Source organism: Oenanthe melanoleuca, chromosome 7 (assembly GCF_029582105.1).
Source record: "Oenanthe melanoleuca isolate GR-GAL-2019-014 chromosome 7, OMel1.0, whole genome shotgun sequence".
Lineage (NCBI taxonomy): Eukaryota > Metazoa > Chordata > Aves > Passeriformes > Muscicapidae > Oenanthe > Oenanthe melanoleuca.
Genome location: NC_079341.1, coordinates 25,286,951 through 25,306,222, shown reverse-complemented (window position 1 = coordinate 25,306,222; position 19,272 = coordinate 25,286,951). Strand labels below are relative to the sequence as shown.

General features: G+C 38.5%; 1 protein-coding gene across 2 annotated transcripts in view; it reads right to left on the bottom strand.

The window, feature by feature from the left end:
• Window positions 1-16,104, bottom strand: part of RALB (RAS like proto-oncogene B) — a 54,710-nt gene extending 38,606 nt beyond the window's left edge. Inside the window, exon 1 of one of the 2 annotated variants that reach the window (XM_056496510.1) lies at window positions 15,876-16,104. The gene's annotated coding sequence lies outside the window, so the exon portion shown is untranslated. Of the gene's footprint in view, window positions 1-8,110; window positions 8,242-15,875 lie in introns of those variants that run through there. The other variant, XM_056496509.1, reaches the window with a different exon arrangement.
• Between the last annotated feature and the right edge of the window lie 3,168 nt (window positions 16,105-19,272).

Here is a 19,272-nt window from a genome sequence, read left to right as displayed (position 1 = left end):
ATCACAGTTACTTTCTGAAAAACAAGCATTGAAGAGAGATAAGGAAACTTTCTTGTAGACTATTCCTATTATGAAATAGCAGCTTTGCTCCACCCTTCCCTTGTATTTGGCTTCTTACAGAGTGCCTGGAGCTGCTGTTTTGTTCCAAGATTACCTTCAGAAAAATCCCCTGCCATTATCAGACATTGCTAACAAAAGAAAGAAGTGTATACCTCTTCCAAAGAGGAAAAACATAATTAACTGCCATTGATCAAAACCTGGAGAGGTACCCTGTTAGCTTGACTGAGATGACAATCAATAGCAGTTCAGGACTGTGATTTCATACTTCCTACCATTCATACTGTCATGCTTGGGCAGTCAATCAGGCTTGAGAGGGCTGGGTGGAGGGACAGGCTGCAGGGGAAAATTACTGTCCCTTGCTCTCTATGTGTCCCATCCCTCCTTCCCAGCCCCCAACAAGCAGCAAATGAGAACAGCAGGGGTGGAGAGGTGCTGCTGTTCTTACCTGCTCAGCAGAGGTAAGGCATTAGGCTTACCTTAAGCCTAGGAGTGTGTCTTGTCCAAGCACTCAAAATCATTCAGACAGAAGCACAGCAACAATTTCTCTGTCTCAGGGTGCTATCCTTGCCCACATTTCTTTCTCTTTGGGATGAGGCAGCAGCTCATCCTGAGAATAATCTTCACTCCTTTCCTTCTCCCTGGGAGGAGGCAGCAGCTTGCTAGTTGGAACTTCCATAGAAGAGATGTTTCAGACAAGATAGAAGATCCTGCAGACCAGATTGGGCCAGAAGCCTGCATTTTGAACCATGCTGGTCAAGAATCTCCAAAATTCCTGTGTCAGCCTGACTACATCCACTAACTTTGCTCTGAGTTAGTGTTAAGAGATTTTGGAGATCATTGTTTATATCTGAACATAAAGACTCATTCCATCCTTAGTCTTTGTGCAAACCTTCTCTTTGCAATAGGACACTTCTCACAGCAGGACTACACAACCCTATCAGGATAGTCTCAGACACTGGGCAACATTACAAAGGAAATTGTCATCACCCAAGAACTTCACAGTTTGTGGCTTTCAGAGTCATCAGTACTTACTAGAAACAAATGGACACCAGTGTGAACAGGCTGAAGAATTATATTGAACTCATAAGCCTGACCATTGTAGCCAGTTTGATTTTTCCTTGGTTATCTCATTTGTTGTCACAACACTTCACTCTGGAACATTAACCCAATGGACAAAGCATGGGATTAGTAAGTCACTAATTTAAACCTACCCTTAGCACTATTCCTTATGTACTGTGACAATGTGGAGATTTTTTTGCACACTATTATGAAAGCAAGAGTTGTGTCATAGTGCTGAGGTGAGAAAAGTACTGTTTATTATTGTGATTGATACTGTGTTGCTGCACCATAGTTTTAGTAAGAATAATGCTGCAACATAAATGTTTCTTTCAGCTGGGAATATACCTTGTTTGTTAGACTACAGGAGTAGAAGGAATTTCCAACATTCAAGCTCATAAAAAGCCTTTTAAGTGAAAACAGAGACTTGGCTGACTGAGACTAAGACAACCAGGACTGAAGAAGTTTGGCATTTAGATCACAGTAGTAGCAAAACCAGATGACAAGGCAGAGCTTTAAAAAGCCTCTCAGACAGAAAGGTTTGGGATGGAATGGAAAGGAAGTGAGAGGAATGGAGGATGTCACTTATTAAGGGAAGGAGATAGGAAACAATGATGCTATTGTGGCAGCAGAGATAAGCTCTGATTTGCATTCTTTCAAAACACTCATACAAAGTTGTTGATTTTTAGTGAAAGATTAGGGACATTATGGCCAGGGAGTTTGCTGTGTTTGTATGATTGTAATCTACAGTGCTTTAGTTTTTCAAGCAAAAAACAGCACCTTGAGCAATTTCATGCAAAGGATATCTGCTTTGCATTAGACTTGCCATAAACCTTCTGAAGAATTAGCTATAAACCTTAAGATCTGCACTTTACAGGAAGCTCAGGGAAGGGTCAGTCCAGGCTCTGGTATCTGGAGAAGTCACTGAAGGACATGGAACAAACAATGAGGCTGTCAGGTCTAACTCCATCCCAGAGATACTAAGCAGGATATTTTCACTTTAAACACTTGCTTTTGTGACCACCTATTGAAGAACTGTACCAGACACAAGAGACAAGTATCCCAAGGGCATGGGACCATAGCTGGATCTTGTGAAATTAATGAGTCCTACCGGGGAATCCATCTTAAATTTCTTTTACAGAAATTACTTATACAGATCTATCTCCTAGGAAACAGTATTTATCTACATTATTCTTTATCTAGTACTAGGTATATAGAATATGCCTAGGTTCAGTGCAGTTTAGATTTCCCTTCTTTAGCGTTCCTGCAGCTTGCCAGAATGTCTGTTTCTGCAGAAACAAAGGTTAATTAAACACATCCGCCCATCAGATCAAGGAGTGAACATTATTACAATCTGGCCCGAAGCTACCTTCTTCAGCTGTGAGCACTGAAAGACACTTGGAACTACAAATTGGTCCTCAAGCAAATCTAGTTTCAGCAGAAACCACTTGTTTTATTGAACATATTCCCCATATTTACAGTTTTGGCTTATACATGTCTCACTGTACCTAGCTCCAGCAAAAAACATTCTAGAGGTATTTTGCAAGCTGTGTGATCCAAGGTTCTCGGACCTTTATGGTGGTATGTTAACATAATAAGGAATGTTAGAAAAAATTTACCTTGTCTGCATTGCTAATGCCATATTTTATAATTATTAGAGTTTAAGGTAACTCATATTGGATTTTTTTCACTTGTACTGCTTAGTTTTGTCCCTTTCAGTGTGCTTGGGCCAGTGAAAGAGCCTGGGAAATAAACTGGCCAACTCCCTCATTTTGCATTTCTTTTCACTTTCTTTTCCCTTTCATTTTCTGGCTCTTCTGTATAAGCACCATATTACCACAAATGCTTTCTCAATTCTGTAATCAAATCTAAATAATAACACATTAACTATATGAACTCTTCAGAGTAGCACTATGGCTGTAGCTCAGTTTCCCTTTTGCTGCTGTGGGGAATGAAGTCTGGCAGCATATACCTTTCACAAGCATGTACTGTTACCATGCCTATAATCCCCACTACTTGAAGAACTGACATTCTTAAAATGTTTTCTTTCTGTACTGAATCAACAAAACAAGGCTGCAATAAACCTGCCAGAGAGCAGTGACCAATAATCTGATTACTTAAGGTAGGCAGGGACATTGAGGTCTTCTCTGAAAGTAGGATCTTAAATAATGTTAATTATGTAAAATAGCACAATATCTACTTAATCATAGGAGCTGGCTTGTATCTATTCTCTTCAATAAGAGATGAAGCAAGTATAACACTCTGCATTCAAAATTCAAGGCCCCTATTTTGTCAGAACTCTTCTCAAATGAGATACTGTATTATGCATCCCCCATTCTCATTCAGATTATTCACAAGTAATTTCTGCTTTTCTCAAGCTGACTCATTATTCATACTTATTAGCTGAATTGTTAATGAAAAGGAATCTCTACCCATGAACTGAATGTTCATGTATTTAATTTCTACTGGTTTGGCTGGTTTTGATCAGACAGATTTTTTTTCCTATTTGCTATCTTGAAGACAACACCAGGGCATCTTATTTTGAACCCTGTTTTTCACAAATATTGTCTAATGTTTGATTAAAATTTTCAACTTCTCAAACACTATTACCACTACACTTAATGGATTAATAATAGGAACTACAGATAAAAGGAGACATAAATAAAGAGTTACAAAAAATCAGTTATTTGCATTGTTTTCTTGGGTTTGGTTCCAAAGTCTATAAAAGTCACAAGACTGTCTTCTTTGCCCAATTTGTACTGGACAATTCCTGCCTGCTTTTCAAAAACCCTTTGAAAGGCAGTATCTCTATCCCTGACAGTAGTACAGACACAGTGCTGTCTTGCAAACTGTTCATCAGTTGGCATCAGGATATTTTCTGAAGTTTCTGAGAAAAAACCCTTACTCTGTAGCAAAAATAGAAAGCAAATTTGGAGTGGTACTCTGATGGGTCTTGGACATGTGATCACTGATGACATAGCCCTAGTGGCAAAGTGCAAAACAGTTAACAATTTAGGAAGAAGATAAACCCCCAAAGGAAAACTACATGGTAGACTAGAAGTATTGACCCCAAAGAGGAAGCAGAATGTCCTTCTTGGAACATCTCTCCTTGGCATTTTACCTGAAACATTCTGTCTAGCCTGTAATTAGTAGGCAAGATGTGACAATCTTTACAAGTACAACACGTTACATTACTTTAGAGTTGTTTCTATAAATAAACCATGCCAATGCTTTCTGATTCTGCCACCTAGGAGCTTTATTTGCATTCAGCAATTAAGCTGCTGAATTTTTAAGGTATTTTGTTAAATTTCCTTTAAGTTGTAAGACTGCCTGCACCACAATGCCCTGTTCATTACATGTGGCAAAAGTCTTTCTAAAAATTTTGGAGCTGACCACAGCCTTTGCTGCTTGTCTCACTCACACTAAAAATACTGTATGATACAAAGTATTGTATAAGGCTGTGTAATAGACAGCTGTGTCTGTACTCAGGTTAATAGACAATAGGCAAGCAATGGTAATATTATTTCTTCATTCCTCTTTCCTGAGCCTCTTTAAGCCTTATGCCTATGTACATATTTCATTTATCCTATGCTGAAGAACTCTATTAAACAGATAACATGGCAAGGATTAGAAAAATTTATATATATGTCCTATCAGCATAAACAAATCTGTGGACCGTGCTCAGGAAAGTTCTAAAGCTGCTGGAGCATTTCATTAGCCTGAACATGGGTACTGTTCATTTAAACAGGTCTGCAAGGATTGCATTTCTTTCTCCACCACTTTACTCAGAGATGACCCAGCATGTAATTCAGTACTGCACTTCTAGGCACATATTTCTTAACATGCTGTTGCTCTTTTGTGCTTCATGATACATTTTCATTTAGACATGACAGCACAACCAGCAGTCTATCTTTGCTTTCTGTGGGCCAATAACTTTAGTGTGCTCTATTAATTAAAGCAATGGTAATGGCTGTTATTAAGTGGAATGGCCCTATACTCATAAGAGTATTTAAAAAAGTTACATTGACTGAAGAAGATAGCACTTTAAAAATGCCCTTAAAATTCACAGGGTTTTTTTTTGGTTTTTTTTTTTTGGTTTTTTTTTTGGTTTTTTTTGTTTTTTTGGTGGTGGCAATCTAGATATATTTTTGAAGTCCAGGATCACTGTAAATAAAATATATTGAGCTGATAACCTGAAGCAATATCTACTTTTGTAAATATTTCAGTATTGCTTATGTGATTAATACTCCAACATGAAATTGAGAACAATTATTTGAATAGACTAAGGAGTTCATTCAACTTTAAAGTTAAGTCTATTTTGATGATCAAAATGTAGAGAAAAGAATCAGAAGACATAAAGTTTATTTTCAGCATTAGCACTGACTCACTGTGTGATATTAAGCAAGTCACTTGATTTACTGCCTCACTCTCTGTCTCACCTGTAAAATGAGGGAGCCTGCCTCACAAGTGCTGTGTGGGATTACTTAATTAAACATTTGCTATGCATACCTAACATTTCTTGAATGTAAGGTGCTGGAAAATTTATTTTTGAAGACATATGTGAACAGGATAAAAGAGCAGAATCAGATAGTATCTATAATGGAAAATACACATCTCTTTCATTTGTTTCATTCTTTTCTTTGGATTTCTAAAGCATGACAACAAAATAATTAACTACGGACCTGTTGGTTAGCAACACAAGTGAGCTAATTGGTGACATCAATATTGGCAGCAGCCTCAGCTCCTGTGATCACACATGGGTGGAGTTTGCAGTCCCCAGGGATATGGGCTGGAGGAAGAGTGAAGTCAGGCCCCTGAATTCTAGTAAAGCAAAATTCCAGCTCTTCAAGGAGTTAACAAAAGGAGCCCCCGACAAACTGCCCTCAGAGAAAAAGGAGCAGAACAGAACTGGTAGACTTAGACATTTTTCATAGAGTGCATGAGCTCTCAATACCCAGGTGAAATCTGGAAAGGACATGTGGGACAGGGAGGAGATTTGAGATATTTACTGTGGCTTCATCAAGGGCAAGTGGCCAACATAGTGGCCTGACTACACCCCATATTCTAGAATTCTAAAACTGAGTGAAGCCCTTGAAATAAGTTTATAAGTTGAAAAAAATCATTGCCACAAACAAGACAGACCAAACTATAAATATGAATAAAAAATATATCATTATTCTTCAGTAGGTTACACAACTGAAGTACTAAGGTGAGTTTTTTACATGATGTATAAGCGAGTTTACATGTAATGGAAGTGAATGGCAGCGATTTAAATCCAGAGAAAGGAAATAATGTTTTTCTAAACCAGAAGTTTTACTGAACTCATAACCACACAACTTTGTTGGAAGCAAGATCTCAGTGAATTCAAGAAACAAACATTTCAATGGAAACGTGAACATCCGCTGTGATATTCTATTAAATGAGTTACAAATCCTTCACGTTGCACAGTACAAGCCAATTATTAACTGGGAGACATGTAAAAGTACTAATTGGCAGGCATGTAAAAACATCACCTGTGAAGCCTATTTGACAGCTGATCTCTGGACTGCAGCTGGATCAGAAGCACCTGGTGCAGGTCATTGTGGGAGGCACAACCCTGGAGGAGCTGTTCTAATGGTCACCTCCATGCTACTGAGGCTGAGCAGCACACAGCACACCTTTAGCATCTTGCTACTTTTATCACAGCCGTGTTATACAAAATGTCAGGTTATCATAAAACTAACTACATCGGCAATTTTTTAACCAAAGAGGAGTTTTTACCTCACAGTGCAGTTTAGCAGACAACAAAGAGCAATATTTTCAATTAATACTGTGCTGTGACCCCATGAAGGAGCACAAAACCACAGTGGGCAAATTAAATCCACAAAGTAATGTGATAATGACATATGCAATGATTATGCGTTTCCTGTATAGTTGCTCACGTCACCAAGGACTTTTTTTGAAGTTATTGTTATCTTAAGTATTCACAAAAATATCAATTTCTGTTGGTTCCATCTAATCCTAGATTGAGGCCTTTATGTAAAGCATGATCATAAGACCTTTACAACCTTGGGATGAAGTTAGTGTTTGGTATTCTATAAGGACAACAGACACAGGAAAATTCAGATGTTCTATCCTTTTAAAAGCAACTTTCTAGGTTAAAGTTCATTTGGTAGACATAAATGCATGACATTTATTCACTTTCATTATAACATTTTTTATGCTGTGAAACATGGATCAACTACCTTATACATATATCAAATATAATAATACATCATAATCATAATTGTATTATTGATATATTTACCTAGTTTCGACTAAATTAGCACATCAGAGACATCTAGACAAAACCTTAGGCCCTACCCCAATGGTAGCAGAACCTTTAGCTCTGCATTTCAGAGCTACAAACCAAGATGGAAAAATGCAGCAGTAACACCACCACAGGTTATAGTTATACCAAAAAGGAGTCAATGACTCACTCTGAATGTTTACTTGGCCTGCATGCTTTAGGGATGACTGAAGATTACTGAAGACAACTATTTATTTTATTCTCCTTTTATTTTGCTTATTACTAGCAAGTACTACTACATTCCTTATACGAAACCAGATTAAGAATAAACAAGAGGTGTTTGTCATCCAGCATTAACACAGTACCATGTGCTTGGGCACAGCTGCTTGCATATACATTTTAGCAGCTGTTTTTTTCCTGTCTATCTGTCCATCCACAGCAAATAGGTATGTTGCCTGGCACAATACATGTACCTTTTCTATACCTAGCCCACAGCTTTAATCCAATGTCTGCACCCTGAGAGCCTCCCGTGTTGCTGCTGTTCCTTTTCTCACCCCACCTGGGCCAGGGAACTCCCTTCACTTCAGTGTCAAATACTGACAGCAAGTTTTCCTTTTACTTTTGTGTCCCAAACTGCACATAAATATAAATACACAGAGCAGTGATCGTTCTCTGATGCAACTTTACAAGCTGGATAAATTGTTTGCTTTCTCAGCTGATACTCACTGTGATTAAAGGGTCGTTCATCCTAGAGCAGCAGTTTCTTAAGGAGTATGAATTAAGCAGGCAGGGGGTAGCAGAAGGAGCTCCAGTACAGTTTTACAGGCCAATCCACATGATGACTACAGCTGGACTCCTCCTAGTGCTTCAGAAAGTTACAAGAAAAGGGAAGGGCGCAGGATATGATATCATGCACTCATTCTAAAAACAAGGAAACTGTTGTAGATAATTTAAAAGGTAACAGCTTAAAAATCCTGAATGGTCAATAAGAAAAAATTACTTTCCTAATTCATCTTTCCTACCCTTTCTAGTGAAAAGTTTCAATAAAAAAAAAATTTAAAAAATAAAAATTGCAAACTTAGAAAACTATGTTTGCATCATTAGTAGGACTAGCCTAAGAGACCTACTACAACTGAGCCACCTCAGAGCAATGCTTGCTGCTGCCTGTGTCAGAGCTCTATTGAGGCAAATGTTCCCAGCCTCAGCACAGCTGGGTCTGCAGCCACAGCTGGGTCTGTGTAAGCAACAGGGACCCACATGTATCCATTCACTGGCAGTATCCTGGCTCGTTTATAGTTGTGAATATCTCCAAGGGTGGACATTTCAGTCTCCCTGGGCATCCTGTTCAAGGGTTTGACCACCCTCACTGTGAAGTCCATATGAAGTGTAACTCATGTTCCTCTGTACATATATAAGGATGAGAGGTTTCCTTATGCTAACATACAGCATCTGGTAGAAAACTTGGAAAGGGAAGTAGTTTCAAGCTTGGGAAGAGGTGGAAGGGATTTATAGCTTGGGGAAATGAGAAAAAGCCAAGATTTTACATTTATAGTAGGAGAGACAGTGATGAGCAGGAGTAAAAGGAATTGTGGCAGTGAGGGAGAAAAGCAAGGACCACTTCATAGGTCAGGCAAGGTTGTGTGTGGGAGAACTTTGATTATGACAAGGCAGGACCATAACTGAAGTGGTCACCACCCCCAGATTTGGGTACCTCTTACAACCCTAAATAAATCTTCAAGAGTGTGTCATAGCTAAAAATATCTTGCCAGTTCTGGCATGCAGTTGATTGCAGGAGCTTCCAGAGCATTTTGCTCTCTTGGCTCCCTGCGCAATTCCAGTTGGATAATACACTTCACATTCAAAACAGTGCTGATCTTTGGGTCTGCTGCTGTTCTATTCCAGGGAAAGTTGCCTTTTTGAAAAAAGAGCTACAGAGGTCCTGCAGCATGCAAACATAGGCAACACCTAATATTTATACAGGGCACTGTTTATAGATAACTCCAGTTTCAATCACATTTAACTCTCTTAAAGACTGCTGGAGTAAAAAATGCGTTATAAATATATGCAGTTATTCTTCTTCATAACAATACTAAGGAGTTGGAGCAGTGATGAGGAATTTTAGTAGTCAGCAATATGAGGTAGAAAACATTTTTCAATACTGATAAAAAGGAGAACAGAAATTGAAAAATAATTATTTTCTTTTGCTGGTTATTTAATTGTTCAGGAAAATGCAGTGTGATTTTTAAAACTGCTCTCAGGTGAATAAAAGCAATGCTAGCAGCAATTGCACTTTGCACTAGCAGAATGCAAAGCAGAATATAGATGTGTGAAAAGAGGGAGATGATCTTTAAGAAGGGTAAGATGAGTTTGTGTTCATAAGAACCGAAGCCTAGGTGATTTATAATAGGAAATCACTTCTAGTGATGTAAACATGTTAACTGATGATTCCTCCCAAGACTGTTGTGAAGCAGGGAAGGATTATGCCTTGTTTTGACAGATGGAGAAAAGGCTAAGTTCTTACCAGGAACTTTGCCAGCTCCTTTCAAAGTAGTTTCCAAGGAAGATCTTTCCCTTCAGAAACATTGAAGTTACAGACATCTTTCAAAGCTTCCCTTTGTTACCATGGGAGAGCAGAGATGGTCATAGGTGTTGAAGGTACTGACCTGGCCTTTTTGGAGCTCTGACTGGATTCAATCCGATCAAAGAACAAGCAGAAACAACCTTTCCTATATGATGACTCACCCTGCCAGAGGAAGATTAGTCAATGGAAATTTGTATGTGCCTGTATTAGTCAGTAAATATGTACCCATCCCTGAACAGGGCCAGGGGCAATGCACTAGGGCAGCAGGAGTGGAAACCTGAGTGGAGGAGTCACAGCTTTTTTGCTGTTGGCACTGCAGCATCAACAGAAGTAAGAGCAGAGGAGTTCCAGGCTAATTTCCAGCATTGTAACAGACCTAACACATGAAGGATGTCAGGTGCTGAGTCTCAGCTCTACCATTCACCCTTTCTGCTCACAATCTGTCCAAGGCATACTCCAACCTTTCCCTTTTCACCTCATCCAGGGTCACTACAAGTCTGTTGATATTTCCTAGATCTTTTCACACGGAAAATTATTCAGTCTAAAACTCATGTAACTCTAGGTTCATTTTTTACTGCCCTATTAATTAGTAAAGTGGTAATGTGGTAACCAGAATCTCACAGTGGTAAAGCTAGGTAGAGATTTAAGAAGTTCTCATTTAAAAAATATTAGTTAAAAAGCCAGTCTGCTTCTTTTTCTTGATTCTGGTCATTACCACACTTGCATCAGGATAGTTCATATATATGGTCAGGGGTACCCTGGCTTTGCCATTCTTTGCATCAGGATAGTTCATATATATGGTCAGGGGTACCCTGGCTTTGCCATTCTTTGCATCAGGATAGTTCATATATATGGTCAGGGGTACCCTGGCTTTGCCATTCTTTCCCAGAAGTTTCTGAAATAGAAAGAATTGGCCAGCTAAGCCAACTCCAGCTTACATTTTACTAATGGTAGTTTGAATATTGCCAGCAACATGATATATCCATGTTCACATCCTAAATGTAGTCTTCACTAGAGATCCAATCAGAAGCCTTTCAAAGCTCTCTGTATGGCAGCTTCTCTCTACAATGAACTATGGTTGAAACAAATCTGGAGATAAATGGGACCTCAACAACATAATTTTGTGCCTCTTGGTTCACCTAAAACTTCAAGATTTTAAAACCTGCAAATTCAATCACATAAAGACTGCTAATACCTTACTGTAAAGAAATATTTTAATTAATTTTAATAAGATTATTCTGCTGCCATATTCTCTCCACTACTTATTAATTGTAGGACATGAATAAAGTTCCTGATTCCAGTGTATCTTGATGAAACAATAACCAATAAAAATCCCCAGAAACACCAGCCCAAACCACTGGACCCAGTTTCTGCGTTCCAAGTTCCTAATGCGATCTGAGCAGCTTTAAAATAATTGTTCCTATATAATTTTAATGGCACACACAGAGACTGAGAATCCCTCCCTGACCCTCAGCAGAGGGTCTTCAGAGGAGCTTCACATGGAGGTGGGCTGGGAGAGCCCTTTGATTACTTAGTCATGATTTCCTTAGCTTAACTACTAATGCCTACAAGCTTCTAGTTCAGTCTGTTTAGACGGGAAAGGGAAGACAAAATCCTCTTGGTTGGCAAATGATTGTCCTTATCATCACTCCTTACTCTTAAAAAAAATCCCAAGTTACACATCTTTGCAAAATAACAAGTCATTCGTCTTTTCTCAGTCTTCTCTCACTCCTGTGCCTTCCAGGTTTTATCAGCATTTCAGGTGAGACAGAATGCCTCCTGTTGCTCTCTGCAGATTATCTGTCTTAATATTTGGCAATGATTTGCTCTTATTTGCAGAGAAGCCTCCCTCTTTATATGTAGGCTGCCTTCTTCAGTCATATGCCCCAGCCAAAATACCCCAGCTTTGTCTGCATCAATGGAATTTGGGGTTTTTTTTGTGGGGTTAGGATGGGAACAAGACACATTCAGACATTACACCCTTGACTGTCTGACATTGGTCTCTCAGTTTTAGTTATTGCAGGTTGAGAGGCCAACCACTGCCCTGGTCTGAGCATCATAATAGACTTCATCCAGATTTTTAGTACAGACTAGAAAAAGACAGAATAGCAAACCTAGCACAAATGGGCTTACAATACAAAACCAGTGTATAATTCAATGCAGATATTTTTGATTCTCTGAAGTGCTTTTCATCTCTTGTAGTAAAAGCTATTGGGATGACAAGCAGTTACTGGTTGGGATAAGAACAAAAGGGAGAGAGGAAAACATGACTCAGAGTGAGTTACTTGATAAAGAAACTAATTATTTAAATATTAAAATAGGAAACACATTGCAGAGAAAGAAAAGGTTCCATTTAACTGCTCTTCACATTCATTTCTTGTAACTAAAAGCTATCAGGTGCTACCTAGCCTAATTAATCACATCCTGAATTGCCATGCATAAAATAAATGTTCATTTATTTATAAAATAAGTGTTCATTTGGGGGATCAAAAAATATACAAGGTTGTGTAGTGTGATTTATTTCTGTTTCTTATCCACATATCCTGTATCTCAGCTTCTCCTAGTGCAAGAGGATGTTCTGTCCTTTTGAAATTAGGCACCGAACACATTTAACTTGTGTAAGTTTCAAAGCCAGCCCACCTTTTCAAAGAAGATAGAAACACAAAAATAAAATTAATAACAGATTATTTGACTCTCAGCTAAAGCAATTAAAAATATTAAAACTACATTTCAACCACTGAGATAGTCTTTAATTTTCATTGACCTGTCTCATTTCCACAGCAATGCACCTTTTGGGGCAGAACATCTTCCTTTGCTATGTTCTGTGGAGCCACTAGATGTCCCTCGTTCCTACATAAAGCTCCAGGTAGGAGACACTCCATGAGGAAAAGCGGGACCAAGGTGGAACTCAAGCAGTGCAGAAACACGTTTGTGTTCACATCGTGCATGAGTTTTCTATAACAGGAGCTGGTTTGACCCACACCACCGAGTGTGATTCTGTAAGCCACAGCAGATACTGGTGTTCCAAACAGACACAACAGTAACTGTGTTCAGACAAATTACAAAATCAAGAATCATCAAGGTTGGAAAAGACCTTCAAGATCATCAAGTGTAGCCTTCAAACAAGTATAACCAGGCCCACTAAACCACATCAAAAAGTGCCATGCCTACCTGCTTTTTGAGCACTTCCAGGAATGGTGACTCCACTACTTCCCTGCACAGACTGCTCCAATTTAACAACTCAGTGAAGAAATTCTTAATATTCCATCTGAGCTTTCCCTTGCACAAGGAAGTGCATACATGGCAAATACAAAAATCAGATGAGACTGAAGAATGCAGATAAAAATAGCATTGAGGAAAACAGACTAGAAACCCAGGCACCACAGAGTAAATGGCATCATTCCATTCCATTATACTTTGACAACAGCATTTTCCACACATGTTATTATTTTTTTGCCATTCCTGAAGTAAAATGGCATAGTCTCTCTTGGCAGTCAGACTAGATCTTATTTAATGAAAGCATACATTTGTCTGTAGTCTAGGTGGGGTTTGGAAGGACCATGTCACCATGTAGATTTAGACAGCTCCAGTCTAGCCAGGGAATGGTCATGTCAGGATCAGACTGCAAATGCTGGGCAATGTAAGCCACACATGACACAAAACCAGCATTTGACTTGCACTGGCAATGATAAAAGCAAAGTCAAACACTGCTCTGGAGGAAACAAAGTGTTTCACCAAGTAAATAGTGTCAGGAAGCTGCTTGCAACTGCCCATAAGTTGTACAACTCCCTTTTCCCTTCCTGCACCCTATCTGCCTTTCGCAAGTTTCCTGACCCCCATCAGTTAATTTATACCATCAGCACTTTGCAAGACCCTGCCACAGAAAGTGCTGCATCTCCAATTCTGTTTTGGAAACTCTTCCTCAGATTAGGACTCATTTTCTCGGTATTTTAAATTCACAAAGTGGGAGGGAAAGGTCACATCTAAGGAAAAAAACAGAAGAAACCCTTCCTCTGGATTAATTTTGCTAAGTCGTGTGAGTGATGCCTAATTTTATCCATATAAGAAATAGGACTCCAGTGGCCTGTTGGCTTTTTTATGCCACCAAAATGTTCATGACAGAAGGTCACAACATGTACTTTCCCAGTTGTTTTCAAAACAGGAGTGCTGTCATTTTTCAGTAAGGATACATATACATGGTTCTGCCAACTCAGTGTACTTGTTACCTAATTTTAATGCCATTGACTTAATGATAAAGATTTTCATTGCTAACTAAATATGAAATGTTATTCATGCTTTTAACACCTGATTATTTTAGGGGGAGCATAAGCAGCTAAATGCCTTTATGAGTCTTGATTTTATTCTTAAAAGATGAAGGGAAAAACACATGCAGTTCTCAACAATGTATTTGTTTGTCCAAGGCATTGCCAAAGCACGGAGAGCTGGGAATGTAAGAATTGAAACCTACACAATATGCTTTTGGTCTTTTCTACAGCAGGCCTTTGAACTCTTCTTCTAATTTTCCCTCCCAGCTGTTCTTAGATTGACTCCACTGGAGTGAGTGATGGTTGAAAAGATGGTTATATACAACCATTGCTGGCCCTTCGATTGCTGCATCCAGTCTGGAGCTGTTCAGGTCAGAGTTAACAACAGTTGCAACCAATATATTGTGTACTGGTGACCAGTTTCCACCAGGCCATCTATCAGCAATACCAGAGAGGGTCAAATCCAGAGCCCAGTGACCATCAATGTGAAATGATGCTTTGTTTTCAGTGGGATTTGTATGAGATTGTTATTTCCACTGATGAAAGATAAACTATTTGGGGGCTAATAAATTTTACAGCTCCACACAATCCCTGGTGTTCTTTCCAATGCTTAATAGCTCAGCTTTCACCAGTTATCTAACTCAGCCTGAAGCTAAATGGATTTTTTTTTTCACAGACCAATACACACATTACACAGAATTCTCCTTTCCCCTCCTGCTTACTCATGTTGTTGGTCATCTTTTTAATAGGAAACTGAGAACTGAGAAATGGAGAGAACAGAATGACCTATTGAACCAATTTTGCTCCACAGCAGAGCTGACAGGAAAATGGCTGCCTCAGCTCAGGTTCCAGGAATGGAAAAACAGATGTTTCTTAACTGCATTTAACAGATGCTATTCCAGCTTGAAACAACATTTTAAAATGCAAATCTCAAGAGTTTATGTATTTTGAAAGTATTCAAAGAATGGGAAAGTAGAAAAAAGTAGGAAAGTAGAAAAGTAGAAAGTCTTCAAATAGTGCCAAGCATGCCTTTTATTCTTTTTTTTCCCCCTTTATTTTCCCAAACTAATTTCTCCAGTTTAGAATTCCTGTGGCTCATATATACACCTAAATATGCATTGGTGCCTACAGGCCTTAGATAATCAGATCAGGTAGATTAACCCTGACAGAAAACTTGCATGTGACCCTGGGCAAATCACTTGATTTCCCTGGATCTCAGTTCTTTACTTGTGCTACCTAGAGCTTGTAACTTTTCCTTAAGAGCATCTCTCTGAACTACCAATATCTACAGTAGCTAATACATAGAAATCACAAACCAGAATATAGCTCTGAGGAATTGCCATAAAATAGATTTTAAAAATTAAATTAACTATCAGCTATTCAGTGAATGGCAAGGGTACATGAACCAAAGTGGGTGAAACACAGACTCTTTATAAGGGAATTGCAGACTATCCTATCAACTGGGAATGCACTAAGTCCTAGCATCAAGTGTAAATATGGAAGGGCAGAAATGTGAGAAGACAATAGTTTCCAGCATATTGTCTGAATATTCTCAAGTTGCTGTGTTATTCAGCCACTACAGTCAATTCTTAATTTAGAATTAAAAATCAGAGAGGGAAGGAAAGGCATGCTGAAACATTCTTACCCTGAGCCCATCAGGTTTGCCTCTGAGTACATTTAGTCCATGGAAGGAACTCTTCTGTCAAGCATCACAGAATTTGTGGGTTATTATTCTCATATATAAAGATAGAACTGAAGCGACAGCAAGGAATAACCAAAAATATACATTAAAGATCCCAAGTCCATGGAACTGTGCATTTCCCAAGAATAAGCTTTAGCCCATATTTACACAGTTTCATTCTTCCAGTTATGCCAAGTAAATCACAAGAGCTGGCTGTGATAAAACACTCTGAGCACTTCCTTCCCTGGCTGAAACCAGAGATATGCTACCAGCCCCAAAATAGAAAACACCTCAGCTTAAATTGGTTACCAGCTCTTGTGATTGTTTTGGTGAAAGTGAAGGCAGAGAAGATGACTTTACTGAAGGAGTTCTTGAACTTGTGAGATATTCCTAATGTTTAGAGTACTATGCAGTCTGGGGTTGGGGAACTGAAGCTCTTAATGGGAGAGAGGTGTCACCATCTATAACAATAGAAAACAAGCAGAAACACTAATTTAAGGAAGATATTTCCCTGATGTTCAAATGTACTTGCAGAAATTTCCTGGTGTTCTCCCATACACCCCACTGATACACAAAAAGTACAGAGAACATTAAACCAAATGGGTTGTCTTTCCTAAAGAGTTATTGTGAATAGGATTCTATTCCACTAGAGAGCTGAAAAATCACCACCTTTTAACAATGGAGATTTAGACCAAAATTGATTCATTTTCAAAAAACCTAAATACTCTCTGAAAAAAATTGTTGACTTTTACAGAATTATTACTCTATATGAAAAAATGAGCCATTATTCAAATATTTCAAAATAAAAGCATAATATTTGGGATTAGAAATTATTGACATACTCTCCAAACATTTTAAATATATAGACTGGAAACCTTAAAACAAAGACTTCTAATGTTGACTTTCAGGATTAAGGTAACTTCTTCTTTTAAGCCAGCCATAGTAGAACATTCTTGTACCTTTAAAAAATGCTGTGTATAATGCAGCAGTCTTAAGGGTAAAACCACTGGCTTGTAAAAAGGCATTAAAGGTCAGAGATTAGAATTCAGTGTAGATTGCAACAACACTGAAGAACTGATGCTGGGTGATCTTGGCCTTCCATGGCCAGAGGCTCTATCCCTGCTCCTTGTATTTATGTCTCATAAATTGTTCAAAACTTTACTGATTGAATTAACAGTCAAAATATCACTTCTCAACATTTGGTTCATATTCTTGTCCCAGCTATGCTGGTGCAACTGTAAACTAAACTAAATGCCTTACATGGAGTAAGTCTAAAATTTATGATGGTATTTGGAAGAAGTGGACTTGGTTTTCAGTTTTTAAAAAATGTCTATGTTTGCAGCCAAATAAAATCACACGTGGTTTCAGCCTCTGTGGCACAAGATTGCCATCCAGTGGTAATTCCCAAACCTGTTTTTGCTGAAGGCATTCCTGGACAGTTGACCAGCAGCCAGTGCTGCTTATACCAACCTGTTAGGTACAAATTCAAACTCCTGAGTAGCTATTGCTAGGCTGAGAGGAATATTTCTGTTAAAAATTGATAACATATCTTTTTTTTTTTTTTTTTTTTTTTTTTTAATAAGCTTTCTATATTGAAATAGTTTAGACAATGAATGTAGATTTTTGCTTCCTTAAGAGCAGGAACATGCTGAAGGGGGAGGCCCCTGGCATAGCTATATCCAGAGGTACTATTGCCATCCTAACCCTGCATCTCAGCTATTTTCAGCCCCCTCTGATGGCATGGCATTAGTCAGATCTGAGAGGAACAAATCATTACTCATTTAAGCACCCTTGTACAGAGCTCCACCACCTGCTCAGGAGTGCCCTGTGCAGGGGATGGAGTTGAGACTGTGAGTGATCATGCTTTGAGGCTGGTTTCATTGAATACTTACACACCCAGACATCAATATGGCTCCTGGTGTCTCTGATCTGCAGGGAACAGGCCCTGAACTCAGACCTTCCACTTCCTGGATAAATGCTATACCTGCTCTAGCAGATCACAGAAATGTCTTTTACAGGGAACAGGTACAGCTGCAGTTGTGAAGAATTCAGCCTGACTGGCATCTGTTAGAGGGGTTTGAGGATTACCTCTTGAACTGAGCCTCTCTGGGGAACTGAATGAAGCAACACAAAGCTTTTAGTTCCTGATTGAGATATGAAAATGCCAAGTTGCTTAGCCCTGTTGAACTGGTGCAGATCCAGGCACATAGAGAGGCTCTAAACAGCAGAATATAGCTTCTGTATAAACAGGAAATGTGGTTTGGGAATCTAGGCATGATGCAAGGTCAGACACAGCCCACTGGGGTTTTTCCACTATCTCTGTTTCAGACTTAGAAGCTCAAATTCTGCTCTAAACATTTTTTTTTTTTTACTTGGCTTGTAGCCAATAAAATAAATTCTGGTAAAACCTCCATGTATTTCATGCCAGTTGTACTGATCTAGGTTATTCTGTTTCACTCTCCCCTCTCCTGTAATGTTTTCCTTTGTACTTAACTGTATCTCTTGCACTGCAGATGTGTAGGAATGATTATGAATGATTCATGGATTTGTTTGGCCTGATTGTCCACAGATTAAATAATTTCATACAATGTTCCCATTAGCATTACAGACATCTTACTTCTAAACAGGAATTAAGTTATCTGGGGTTGTGGAGGCACCATTGCAGAGCTCACCCCAATGAGCAGCTTTTTCTGCCAGGTCTCTTTAGGAGATGCAGAAACAGAAAAAACAATTCTTTTCTTTCTAGGCAAAATTCCATTTTGATACATCTTTTGCAGTAATGTGAAATCAGATGCTGAAGTTCAGGCTGCTCTGAAGAGCAAAACAACAGTAGAGTTTCTCCCTCTAACTTCTGAAAGAGATCAGTGGGGTACACATAAAACTGAGAATTTCACATCACTTTTATTATCATTTACTTCTACTTCACATTTCAGTCTGTTCAAGAATTAAAAAGTATACACTAAATTAGTTCAAATAAACTACTTTACCTAGAATTGCTCTAGATGAACTAGTCATATTCAAAATTGTATAAAATATTAACAAGTGCAGAAAAGAAAATACACACAAATATTTTGCCTTCAGGAATAAAGACTCAAATGCTGAAAATGCGACTCATTCTCCAGGACTAAAATTAATGTGATTTGACTTATGAATTTAGTATGGTACAATTGCTTTGAGACAAAGAAAGTGAGAGACTGGTAAATCAGCTCTTTGTGTGCTTTGTAGCAACCATCATATTATAGATATGTGGTGGAATGAAACAATGAGTAATTTATGTGTCTTAATTCCACTGCAGGTAAACCAAGAACAAACAAACAAACAAACAAACAAACAAACAAACAAACAAAAGCATCTTCATACA